General features: G+C 46.6%; 1 pseudogene across 1 annotated transcript in view; it reads right to left on the bottom strand.

The window, feature by feature from the left end:
• Window positions 1–8,151: 8,151 nt before the first annotated feature.
• LOC311579076 (large ribosomal subunit protein eL37-like) overlaps window positions 8,152–14,076 on the bottom strand; it is a 219,457-nt pseudogene continuing 213,532 nt past the window's right edge. The window contains exon 14 of the transcript XR_014783680.1: window positions 8,152–9,074. The product of XR_014783680.1 is annotated as a large ribosomal subunit protein eL37-like (transcript). The remainder of the gene's footprint in view (window positions 9,075–14,076) is intronic.

Here is a 14,076-nt window from a genome sequence, read left to right as displayed (position 1 = left end):
AGACAGTTTTGTTTTCATGAATCCAACAGAAATAGGTTTCTTTAAATATGAACAGGTATAAGCAGGAGATCAGCTTGACTCAGGTGGATTTGCTGCCTGGACACAGCACAGATTTCTGGAAATATCACAAAACAGGAGTAATTACACTGGGCTGTGTTAGGCTGATTAAAAAACCACCTAAATTGTGCCTGTAACAGAAATTTGGTTCCTAGAATTTTCATAGCTGTATTCCCACACAACTATTTTCATGTAACTGTACAATTAAAACTATTAATTGTAAAGATCCTGTCCTGGAAAGGAACCCACAGCTGCACAGGTGTCATAGGTCAAGGATACCAGGCTTAAAGTAAAGTCAATTTGCAAGCAAAGGTTTGCAATCACTCAAGGCCTGACTTAAACACACAGACAAGAACAGAAAATATACACCCACTCACAGAACAGGCAGATCAGGCCTCATGGAGGTGTGGCAAGGACATGCGTTGGACTGTCTTCACTGTGACACCTGGGAAAAGCAAGGGGGGCAAAGATTAATTTTGGCTCATGGTTCGGTGATTTTGTCACAGTCAGCCAGCTCAGATGCTTCAGAGCAGCAATGCGGTAAAAACACCACAGCATGAGGACACGTTCATCTTGTGGTGGCTGGGAACCAGGAAGACAGGCTCAAGGGAGCTAGGGTAAGGTACATCTTTCCAGGACCCATTCTCAATGACCTGCTTCCTATAACCAGGCCCCACATCTAGAAGTTTCCGTCACCTCTCAGTCATGTGTGATTGCTTACACACTGTTAAGATCTGAGGTGCCCTCCACAAGACCTGTGAGGTGTGTGTTGACAGCCTGATTCCCAAAGCTGCAGTGTTGGTCGGGGAAGCTGCGGCAGGAATGGATCCTGAAGGCTCTGGATTAATCCCTTTGTGGAGCCCTAATTTGAACACTGTTGTCCACTTCCTACTTGGAAGTGACGATTCAAGCCCACATGATGGATGATCCAGATCGTCCCAAGGGACAGTTGTTAGAGTCGACCTCCTCCCAAGGCTACAAGCTCCCTGTTGGGTGTGCATGCCTCAGCTCTGAAGTTAATACCTGGCTCACACCCTAGCTACTCTTTCCTTACTGGGATTGGACACCAACCACTTGGCTACTCTTGTTCTTGGTACCCCTCCATAAATGTTAGTGGGCTCTGAGGGTGATGAGGCTTCCAATGGTTGACAATGAATGCCCCTAAGGAGCTCAGGGCACACAGTGTGACTGCTGGTCTTCCCAGCAGTACAGCTGAAGGCAGATGAATGAGACCAGCACGGATCAACGTGTACCTCCGTCGCCTCTTTTCTGACCTGAATGATTCAACAACTACAGCCTTCTAAGCTTCTAGACAAATCCTCAAACCATAGTTACAAGCCTGGATCAGCCAAAGGTATAAACCCTCAGGCTGGTCACATGGGCCAGTCCCAGTGTGGGCAGTGGGGAGGCTCTGAGATAAGGCGTAGTCAGTGTTGAACATGGGACTCAGTGATGACGAAGGCCTTTATAGTTTGTGTAGTTTGGGGAGGTTTATGTCTAGCAGCTATGTCCTTCTGCAGACTCAGGGCAGCTAGACTGAGCTGAGCCACAACCTTTTGGAAAGTTCAAAAATTTGGCCCTGACCCCTCTCCCTCCAGCTCTGCTCACTCTGCTAGCAACACAAGCATCTCTCCATTCTGTTGTGCTGTGCACCCCAGAGATGGTCTGCACATTCTCTGGACAACGTATGTTGTGCTCTTCATCCACTTACATACACATAGGCACTGCCAGGAAGTTCAGGATGGATGCCTCGGGGGAAAGTATGCTGGGCAGAAGGGTGGGAATGCACAGCCCCTTGCACCTGCAACAGCCCCCAAGGTTAGAACACCCCACCTACTCCCAGGTGAAGGGAAGAGGCCAGGAGCCGAGGCCGACTCAGACTTACATCTCCTGACACCGCAAGATGAGGCCCAGGGGGGATCCATCAGGTTCCAGGAATAGGAATGACCCAGGGCGGTCAGTGTGTTTATAGCCAGGCCACAGGAAGCAGCTGTGTTCCAGGAGGGCAGTGGGCTGGGCAACAGGAAACAGCTCTGAGCATCCCCTTTCTCCTCCATCAACTGTGCCAGAGAGAGGCAGGTGACCTGGCTGGATAACAGTTCACACATGAAAGGCGAGTCATGTTTAAGTTAGATGAAGGCCTCAGGTGGGCTTAAACTCAGGAGCTGCGGTTGGAGGAAGAAGCACTGGATACTCCTCGTCACACATTTCTGGCTTCCAGGTTCTTGTTTTACCAACGAGAAAGATAAAAAAGAGGATGAGATCTAGAAAGAAATTTATTGTAGGTTCATTTAAAAATTCATAGATAGAGTTAAGAGAGGCAGAAGGCAGAGATGTATAAACAGAGGGGTCCCCAGGAATGGGATACCATCAGGCTGCTAGTCTGGGGGCTTTTTTGAAGGACTGATGGGGTGAGGCATGGGAAAAAGGAAGAACTGGTCAGCCCAGTTGGTCCAATCATGTCCAGGTGCCTCCTCTTGGTTTTGGTGTCATTCTCACATGTAACTACCAGGAAGGGGTGAGAGACAACGAGCAATCAGAAACAGGAACTCTCTCCTGGTGTCTCTGGCCTCCAGAACATCATCAGAGATGCTGCTTTGGGGTCCCTGCCCTACCTGAACAATCTCCATTTCATGTTCTCATCCCAGTATGTTGTCCCACATGCCTGATTCTGAGAACCATGACTCCAAGACCACACTGAATGATGACTTCCTACTTCCCCAACTGGTCCTGCAGGAGACTGGGCTCTGAGCATCATATAAGCAAGTTGGTTGGGCCTGCACAAAGCAGGGAGCACATCAGATTTATCCTCAGGTCCTCGGTGATGCCTGCAGTAAGAAGACAGCAAGCAGGGGTGGAAACCTGCCTGGATACACTTGACAAGGGCTTCTGCACCAAACTCGGGAGCACCCAGCCACCACCTGACTAGCATGACATGTTATCTCTATGTGTCAAAGTACATGCCCAGAAATAACAAGACAAAACAGAGGCAGGATATGTTTGTGGCCATCTCATCATGAGGAGTAGAACTGGTTAGTTTTTCGTCAACATGACACAAACTAGAGTCATCTAGGAAGAAGGGACCTCAACGAAGAAGATGTCTCCATCAGATTGGCCTGTAGGCACGCCTGAGAGTCGTTTTCTTGATTAATATTGATGTGAGAGGTACAACCCACTGTGCATAGTTTTGTTGTTTTTTTTTTTTCTTTTCTAATCTGTATTTTTTTTCTTGCCTTATTGCACTGGCTAAAATTTCTATTACTGTGTTGAATAAAAGTTATAAAAATAGAAATCCCTACTTTGTTAGATTGGGGGGGGAAGTATTTTATTTTCACTATTGATTCAGTGGTAATGATGCATGTTAATATTTTTTCTCAAGTTGAAAAGTTCTCCTCTGCCCCTGCTCCAAGAGGATTTTTTAAAAATCATACATGAAGACTGTATTTTGGCAAATGACTCTGCATCTGTTGACAGTATCTCACCTTTTCTTCCTTAACATGTTAATATGGTGGAGTTTATTGCTTGCTTTTTAAAATATTAATTTGGCCTAACATCCCAGCATTAAAACCCCATAGGTCATGGTTTATAATTCTTTTTATGTTCTGCTTAATTCCATTAGATTTGTATTTCGTAAGGAATTTCATATCTACAGTCACGAGGAACAACAGCCTATGGTTTTCTTTTTGTGTTATGTTTCTGGTTTGGGTAATAATAGCTTCATAAAATGAACTAGCAAGTATTCCCACCTGGGCTGTTTTCTGGAAGAGATTATGGGCTATTGGCATTAATTCTACTTTAAGCATTTGGTAGAATTCTCCGCTGAAACCATCAGAGTCTGTATATTTCTTTGGGGGAAGTGTTTAAGTTATGAATTCAATTTCTCTAATAGTCACAAGATGATTCAAATGATCTGTGCCAGAAAGGGTGAGTTCTGGCCATTTATGTTTTTTAAGGCATCGACCCTTTCACCTGAATTGTCAGATGTCTGCATGTAGAGTTGTTCCCAGTCTCCTACCCTCCTTCTGATGTCTGCACTGTGTCTTGTGGCTTTGGTGATGTGGGTTCTCTTTAATTCTGCTGTTCTTTTATAGTTTTGTCAATTTTACTAATCTTTCCAAGGAGCCAGCTATTTCTTCTCTGTTTTTCTATTTCAAACAGCACAGATTTGGGTTTTTGTCTTTGCCTCGATCTCCTTTTGTTTGCTTTTGGTGCATTTTGCTTTTCATCCTCTAGGTATTTATCTGGACTGAACATTTCAGAACATTGCATTCTCATTCAATTCTTTCATTATTTCTAATGTCCCCTAGCATTCCCTCCCTGACAAAAATGCAGAAGTGTGTTGAGTTTCCCACAGTCTAGAGAGCCCCCAGTCATCTTCCTGATGGTGACTTCTAGGTTACCTCCACATAGTGGATGCCATACTCTGTGACTTAGAGTCTTTTAAGGTTGGTGAGGTCTGTTATGTGCTGAGAACACAGTCAATGAAAGTATGTGTTTACGGCACTTAAACTGAGCTCGCCTTCTGCCTGATCTGCTGGCAGGTTCTGCGAAGAATGATGTGACCCACCTGCTGCTGCTGCTGCTGCTGCTGCTGCTGCTGCTGCTGCGTTCTCCATCCTTGTTCATGTCACATCTGGTGGTTCTACCGACGGCTGAGAAGGGATACTGAATTCCTCGGTGACTATGATGGCTCTGTTGATTTGTCTGTTAGCACTGCCAGGTTTTGCTTTACCTCACACACTCACTGCTACTGTGCTGCTTGGGGCACAGAAGTTAAGAATTGCTACAACTTTGTGGTTGCACTTTTTATCATATCATGATGTCCCTCTCACATCCTGGCTAAATCTATTTAAAATAAGGCTTAATTTACCTGGGAGCCATGCATCTGATTGGCTTTCTTGTGGTTAGTTGGGATGAGGTATCACTTTTTAAATTTAAATTTCTTTTTAAAAATTTATTTACTTTACATCCCAATGGTAGCACCCTTGCCTCACCTCCTCCCGGTCGGTCCCACCCCCCCCCCCCATATTTCCTTCCCCTAGTCCTCAGAGATGGGGAACCCTTACTCGACTATGAACTTACCCCAGCCTACTAAGTCTCATCAGGACTGACTGTATCTTCTTCCTCTGTGGCTTGGTAAGGCATCTCACCAGGGGGAAGTGATTGAAAACTCCACTCAGCAGGAGATTGAAGTGGAAGCTGAGACTCACAGGCAAACTTAGGGCAGAGGAGAGGGAGTCTTAGGGAAGAGTCATGGATAAAGGAACCCAGAAGGGACAAGAGCTCTACAAGACCAACAGAGCTGACAAATAAATATGGGCCTGGGGGGCGAGGGTGACTGATGCACCAAAAAAGGACCCAGGCCCCCTGCTCAGATGCAGCCAATAGTCAACTCAGTCTCCATAGGGGTTCCCTAGTAAGGGGAGCAGGGGCTGTCCCTGCCATGGACTCTGTTGCTTGCTCTTTGAGGTGTCACTTTTTATCTTTTCATTTTCAGTGCCCCAGTATTTCTTATGTGTCCTGAGAGGTGGCGCTCCTGTTTCTGCTAGAACAGGGAGAGAAATACAGTATTTCACTAGATCTCCTGTGGCCACAGTGGGAATAGCCTAGTCGTTGAGTGTTGGTGAACATCCTGAATCTCTTTGACGCCTGCCCCCTAGGACATCACTTCAGTGGGGAGAGTGAGGGGCACCTTGTCATTTCTACGTGGTTGTGTCATTCCAGCCTTGACAGGTTAGGACTCGCGGCCAGGCACAGGAGTAAGTCAGTGGCTTACTCTTCCCACATGGCTGTGTGACCTCACCCACTAGGTGTCAGAGGTTTCATATCATCTGTCACAGGTAGATGACCAGGTTCCTTGCTCAGTGTGATATGCTAAGGGTAGGCCATGGTTTTCCTTAGTACTTGGCTGGAATGTAGAACTACTGTTATTTAGTGGCTCTTTTTCTGCCTTTTTCTGATGGTTTGGCTGAAGGTGGTCACTTTGTTGGGTTTGCTTGGTCTATCACCTTGCTCTTTTTGGTTTGCGGGCTTTGCAGGGCTAAGATTGGAATACATGAAGCTGACTGAGGAAACCAAGTGAAGCCACTGGTGTGGCCTGCCCTAGGTGTCACGGTCCTTCTATCCTGTCCTTTGTTTTATTTTGTATACAATATCAGTTGTATACAGTCAGAGAAACCAGAAAATGCATGTCTTCTCTGTTTTCCCTCAAGACAAATTCACTTGCTTTTAACCCAAAGAATGAGGGGGGGGGGTGTCACTCTTTCAGCACATCAGAAGAGTCTAAAAATAGTACAGATGTCACTCATGTCACATTACTTCAAAAAAAAATCCCTGTGTGACCACAGAGCACAGCACAGAGGATGTCACACTGCGTAGATGGGACCTTGCATTGAGAACGTGCTTACTCTAAACTAGTGGTTCTCAGCCTTCCCAATGCTGAGACCCTTTAATACACTTCCTCATGTTGTGGCAACTGCCAACGACAAAACTATTTCACTGCTACCTCATAACCATAATTTTGCTACTGATATGACTCATAATGCAAATATTGTGGAGACAGAGGTTTTCCAAGGGGGTTGCGACCCATAGGTTGAGAACCACTGCTCTAAACAGTCTTCTTGCTGAGTAAGTGGTTTGAATGGACATGTAGAATGCACATAGTAACACACTATGTACAGCTCTAGGTAGTAGCCTTTGAGAACTGACTGGTTCCATGATCACAGACCCATTTACCAGCAACCTAAGGAATCATGGAGTAGATTCTCCCCAGTGAAGTCTCCAACTGAGGAAAGGCCCATGAGTCCCAGCAGAGGACCCAGTCATCCATCAATGGATGAAGACAAAGCTGTTTCCAAGGTGATAGTCTTAGAAGGCATTGGCCACAGGATGCGGTGCTTAGAGTGGGAGTGATGCCAGGTACAGAAGGCTTGAGAAGCTCAACTGTTTCTGACTATGTGAGGACCCAGAAGGAAAACAACTGGGATGAACAGATCCCTGTGGCCACTCAATCTCCACCTCCCAGCTACCAGAACTGTGAGAAATATGTGCCTCTGTGTGTGTGTGTGTGTGTGTGTGTGTGTGTGTGTGTGTTAGACACCCAGTAACTGCAGAATGAGTATGCATCGCTCTGCTATACCGAATTCATGGACACTCGGTGTGCAGATGGACAGCATTGTCTAAGAACTCCCACAGATCCCATTCCTTCAGAGTGTAGCCCCCTTCCTGGTTGGTGCACAGGCTCTTCTGGTCAAGTTCTAGATGAATGCCTTATCCTCATGGCTACCCTCCCCCTCTCCAGAGACTACCCTAACCCATAGCTCTTATGCCTACAAGTTTAAGGAGCTACACACACACACACACACACACACAGAGAGAGAGAGAGAGAGAGAGAGAGAGAGAGAGAGAGAGAGAGAGAGAGAGAGAGAGAGAGAGAGAGCGCGCAGGGGTACTTTAAGCTTCGCCCACCAGCTACACTTGATAGCGTCCACCTCAGGTTTTCTGCCAGGTATCTAGGCTGGAGCAGCACCCCCCTGCACAGCACAGTTCATCCTACATATGACTTCCCATCTCTCCATCTTTCCTGGAAGTCTTAACTTTGGGTATTGCATAAGAGAATGAGTAAGCAAACTCACTGAAAAACTTGAATATGGCAATAAGGTGTGAGGCAGGAGATGGGCAGTTAGCAACTAATGGAAGACAGAGGAAATCTGTGGGATGGATGAGGAAAATGTTGGTTCAAACATGTCAGTGTGTTTGATGACACTAAAGTATATGCTTCAGATGGCTGAGGCAGTGTTAGGGATTGCATGTAAAATGTACCCCCACGGGATCACATGACTATACACTCAGTCCCCAGCTAGTGGCACCATTTTAGATAGTGAGGGCTAACTGAAGGACACAGGTCAGTAGGAATGGGCTTTGAGGTTTATAACTCTGCCCTAGTCTCTGTTGTGTCTCTCATTCCTGGTCTACTGAGCTGCTAACAAGCAGTATCATGGTCCCACTGCCAGAAAACCAGCCATCGCCATGCCTCTCCAACCATGACCAACTGTAGCACATCAGACTGTGAGCCAAAATGAGTTATTTCTCAGGTAAGCTCTTTATTGTTGGATAGTTGGTCACAGGAAAGAAAAAGGGAACTAATTTAAGCAGTAAGTCTTGTATTGTTTCTATTTTACCACAATAAGTCTTAAAAAAATTATACTGAAAAGCACTTGAGAATCAAAAAGGGATTTTTAAAATGCATAATACATCATCAGACTCATTAATTCTATTTATAGCAATCTATTCTGAAAATAATGATTCCTTAGAGTTAGTGGATCTACAGAGTTCAGAGAAGCAATATATATTCCAGAAACGACAGAAATAATTTGTTTGTTAAACAGAAGTGTTAAACGCATTATAACTCACGTATTCCAGAATGCTTGTAATTCCTTAGAATACTTATGTGAGAAATATAAAATCAATATTTTCTTATGTTATACTAATCACCAAGAAAAGTAGGAACCAGATTTTAAATAACAACCCTAAAAATATCATTATGTTCCTAAAACAAAACAGTCATAGAAGCACCGTGTTCCTGCCTGTACTTGGAAAGTTTGGTGTATTGGTGACACCCTTTGTGGATGGTTTTTAAAAAGTTCACATGTTTTTTTTAAAAACCAGAGCATTTACTTTATGACTGATTGACATCCTCAAGATGAACTGGATGCTGCACCAGCTGCCCTCTTGGGTTTAGGTGTTGTTCCTTCACGGAATCCATGTCTGAATCTGCAATAGACAATTTTTAGGTGTCTCATCTGCTCAGTCCTGGTTGTCTTTCGTCTCTTAGCCTTGGCACTCCAGTTATACTTTCTCTTGCACTTGGCTGGGCAGCCACAGGTGGCTTCGGAAGGTGTAGGCTTTAGAGCCACTGCGATGGCACAGCGTGTGCGTCTTTATTGCGACGCTTTCCAAAGGAGGCCATTCCTTTTGTCATCTTGCTTCTGCCGCAGAGGCCAAAGAGCCTGGAAGAGCTATATAGGTATTTTAAATGTTATAGGAAGAGAGGGATGGAGAAGAAGGAAGAGACCACCCATCAACGGAGGTGTTCACAAGCCTGAGTGTGTGGTGGTGACAGTGGCTAAGATTGGTGACAGTACACAAGTCCAAAGAGAAAGCAGCACAGACTGAGCACTGGCTGTGTGCACCTTGCAGTCATGTGCCACTGGAGGTAAGCTTTGCCCGAGTCTCTCCTTCCTGGATGTGGAGGCTTCTGGGAAGTGGATTTTGACATTTTTGTGGAAAAGAAAGTGGCCAAGTCTCATCCATTCTGAAACAAGCCAAACATTGCAACACTTGCTGAAGGCCAGTCTCTGCTGCTGCTGCTGTGGGGACTCCTGTGTGACAGAAGCCTCTAGGGAGGCTGTGGGCCCACAAGGTCCCACCTCTCAGCCACCTGCTGCATGCTGTGCCTCCGCCCCAGGTCTCTGGCACTCTGTCCTTCCAGCCTGAGCTGCGTGTGAGTGGCAAAGAAGAATGCCTGTCACAGGCACTGAAATCTAAGCTCCTACATGATGAGGAGCTCTGTGACACGGCTCTGGGTCATGACTTGTCAAATACGGCCTCAAAAGCACAGACAAAAGCTAATCTAAAAAGGCAGGACCACAGCAAATGAAAATACTTTGCGGCAGCCAGAAAACAGGCAACTGTTTAAGAGCCCCATGCACTAGGAGAAAAGGCCCGTAGATAGACTCTACCAGACTTCTGCTAAAGGGATAAAGGTCAGAAAACCAGCAAGCTATGCAAGGGTCTCCGCCAAGCTAGAGCTAATAACTTGACTTTTACATGAGTATGGAACCTAAATAATTTCCCAAAGAGGGCAGAAAGGTGCCACAGCATGAAAGGAGCATATGTCACTAAGCATCAGGGAGAAGTCTTTGCATACCTGTCGCCATGGCGAATTTCAAAAGTCCCCGATAGCACATGGAAATGGGGACACTAGTCACGTCTTGGGTGCAGGTGAAAGTGGTGCAGCCACAGGGGAGAACAGCTATTGGAATCGCCAAGTCACCCAACAACCCAACCTGGGGTGCACATCCAAAGGAAACGAAATCATCATCAGGAAGAGAGGACACCCCCAGTGTCAACAACAGCACCCCTGACAGTACAACGGATGAGGCAGGTGCCCATCAGCAAGGGGCTGAACCAACAGAAGGTCTGGGTCACAGGCACCGTGGGCCACTATGCAGCCAAGAACAGGGCGCAGTCCTCCCACTTGCTCCAGCATGGATGAAGCTGGAGGGTTAAGTGCAAAGCACAGCAAGCTGGGTCTGGGAAGGTAAATAGTGTTAGATTCACTCCTGTGATAAATCTGTAAGAGCCAGACCCCGAGAAACAGAGAATAGGATGGCAGGCACTGGGGTTCTGGGGAGAGGGAATAAAAGTGGTGGTCAAAAGGAAGTTTTCGTTATGCAATTTAAGAGGTCCTAGAGATCAGGGCATAGTACAATGCCCCCAGCTGACGACACTACACTGTATGCTTCGAATTTCACTAAGAGGATAAAAAGATCAGATTAAGTGTTCTTATCATTTAAAAAAGGGCAATAAAAATAAGCATAAAGGAAGAAGCCCGGGGGTGATGGGTTTGTGGGTGTGCCATAGCAATGGTTTCCTCGGGTGCACACTTACCTGCAAACTCATCAAATTGAGCACATTAGCCATGCACAGCCTCGGTACTCAATGACACCTCAGTAAATTTTGAAAAGATATGCCGAACAACATGCAATGATCTATGAACAGAGCCACCTCTGGAGAGCAGGGTCACACACTTCTTACCTTCCTTGAATTTCACAACGAGCGTGCACTAATTTCATAATAAAAGCTACATTGCATTAAAGGGGGAAAAAAAGACACACTTCATAGGGGAGTGAGGCCACCTTTGCAGATTCACAGGCGAGACCATTCCTACCTGGGAGGTTTTACATGAACAATGTGAACTAAACTGTTTTAGGCCTGGTCTCAGCAGGCTGGGGACAGGCTGTCTCCTGCACACGCTGCCCATACAGTTTGTGGATGACACAGATGACAGGGCCACTGTTCAGCTCCAGTGGTTGGTGGAGGCTCAGAATCCCTAAGGGCAAGAAATGGGACAGTAGAAGAGACCAAGATACCGATGCACCCCCAGGAAGGACCATAGGTGTGTTAGTTAGGCCCATGCAAAGGAAGACTTGAGACCCTAGCACGCCAACTCCTCCTAAAGTCTCAAGTACTCACTCACACTGTACCTGCTAGCTAATCAGAAGGTGAGAGGGGGGAACAGAGGCCTAGAAAGTGATGAGTTGTCAAAAGTGGAGAAGGATGTGTCCTGGCAGAGGACACTGAAGAGGTGACAATGACCGGCCCATGAGCTCTTGGGATTCAGATGACCCTAGTGGGCAAGACTGGCTCAGAAATTGTTCCATTTGCACACAGGAAGTGTGGCAGTGAGTGGGGCATTCTAGGCACTCTTCAAACGGAGCTGTGGCAAACGCCTCCCATGATTTGACCCTTCCTTTGTGAAAGGCACACCGACATGTCTTCACCAACTTGAGACGAGAAGGGATAAGTCAAAGTTACACAAGCTCTAGAAAGCCTATGGCCTTCAAAGGAGCTGGTACTCAGACTACGTTAAAATTAAAACATCTACGCGAAAGCCCCACGAAGGAAGGACACAAGCTTATGGCCTGGAGTAGATGCAACACTGCCTGGAGCATAGTAAGGTCAGAAGAACAGAAGGGCCAATAACACTGAAGCAGAGATAAGAAGCTGAGATAACAGCATTCGCAGCCGAAGAAAAGTAAATGACAGTACACAGTGAATTGGTCCAGTCGACTCCATCAGCTAGGAAATGAAATTAAACTACCAGCAGGCCTTCAACACCCATGACATGAGCAGAGCCTACAGGGCCAGTGACATCAGCTAGTGAGGACAGGGTCTCATCAGCATGAGCATGGGTGAGAGGCCCAGTACTCACCTTACAAAGCTAACAGGAGATCTGAGGACTCAGACCCCTTCCAGGCTTACTCTGTCTGAAAAGTAAATGACTGGAAAAGTTCACCCCAAATTATACCAGGATACACTGATGTGCATAAGGGCCCATGTGGCTAGAAAACACAAGGATCCCTGACTTGGGGGAAATGCAACTTAGATTCCCTGCACATAGGAAAGGAGCCGCATACACACAGCAGGCGCCACTCTTCCAGGGTCAGAAGAACAGAGCAAGAAGGAGCCAAGGGAGAGAGAGTCAAGGATGTGCTGTGCCACTGGGCTAAGAGGCACAGAGGGTTAGGCATACGTTTATCATCTTGTGGTGGACTTACAGAGATATGGCCCCATTGCACCTCGCTCGCAAGTAGTAAGGAGACAAAAAGGAACCCACAGCTGAAGGCTTCTGATGGAGGCATCACCCTCCCACACCTTAAGTAAGGCACCTTGATTTCTGTTGCTCAAGACAGGAGAGAGCCACTGAACAAAGCAGAGTTTTCTTCCTTTAACACTCACCATGACACTGCTTGTTTGCAATGAAAAAACACTGTGAATGTGTAAAATCGTGCAGGTCACTTATCGTTGCGAGGAAGGTAGTGCAGCAGGAAGCGTGAGGCAGCTGGTCACACTTCAGCTGTAGTCAGGACGTGGAGAGTGACGAATGCTGGTGCTCAGCAATTTCTCCCTTTTAATGAAGCTCAGGACCCAAGCCCATGCGGTGGGGCTGCTGGTTGCTAAGGTGTGCCTCTCCACATCAGTTAACCTAATAAAGAGATCCCTCACAGATGTGCCAAGACCTCAATGATTCTAGACCCTGCCGAGTCGACCATCAATATTAACCATCACCGAATCTTACATGGAGATGATGTACAGGGTCATCCTTGGCCTCCATCCTGTTTTGAACTGAGTTCAAGGTCACCTGGAAGGATGCTTCCCCAGGGCAGATGGAGCTGGAAGCAAGGATGAGGATAGATGCCTCTGGGCTTCCGTTATGGCTCTGTATAAAGCAAGTTTCAAGTAGCATTATAGACTGCCCCCTTTTCTCACTGGGGACCCCACTCCTGGCTTGATTCTCTGCAGACTTTGGCTGTCTATATCTTAGCAGGAATCAACCAAGCAGGACAGTACCCTCCTTCTTGCAGCCAATTGAATGGTGGTGCACTGAGTTTTGAAAATGGCTTCATGCTGTACGACAGCAACATCCAAGATGTCAGTAAGCACCAATGCTGGCTGGGTGATTTAGTCAGAGGCCTTCAGAGAAGCAGGACCAACAAAGAATATAGGGGGCAGGGGGCAGCACCCAGCCATGGCTGCTGCAGGACACGATAAATTGGGTTATTGCTCCATCTGGTCTCTCTTACCCCATTTCATGTGGTGCTGGCAGGGGTCACATGCCCCGTCCAGTATGGGGGTTGGTTTGTGGTGGACAATATCCCACGGAATTCAATGTCCATGATCTGTGAAGATGATTTAGAACTGTCTTCATAGCGAACTATGCTAAGTTCCGGCCTCTTGCCAAGGCTGTGAGGGTCCCCAGTACTGTCTCATTCCATGCCAGCCTTTTCTAAGAAAAACCACGCCCACAGTGTGTTATGATTATGTTGGGACACAGAAAAAGGAGACACTGGGTGGAGCAGAGGTGGAAACACCAGGATCACAGCCCCTGAAGATCTGTGATGACTCTTCAGGATCAAAGCCATGAAGAGTCCCAAGGCCTAGGGACACCCAGCCTGGATCCAGTCCTGCAATCGCCCACGCACCACAGTGTTTCTGTGCGTGTTTCTGTTTTCATCGCTTCATTTTATACCTAACAGACTCATCACCCCCATGGCTAAGGGCTTAGATCGTCTCCACAGTTCAAACATTCCCATTCTATTTGCCATCTTGAGTCTAAAATAAACACGTGCCCTGGAGATAAAGGGAGAAACCCGTGTCTAATTGTATATTAATAGCCTCAAACTGTGCATGCTGAGGGCATGTCAGGCAAAATTAAAGAAAGGCAAAAAGAGATTT

The sequence above is a fragment of the Acomys minous genome, assembly GCF_964271855.1.
Source record: "Acomys minous genome assembly, chromosome: 12".
Taxonomy (NCBI): Eukaryota; Metazoa; Chordata; class Mammalia; order Rodentia; family Muridae; genus Acomys; species Acomys minous.
The sequence above is the reverse complement of the archived record's forward strand: the minus strand, read 5'-3'. Positions and strand labels throughout refer to the sequence as shown.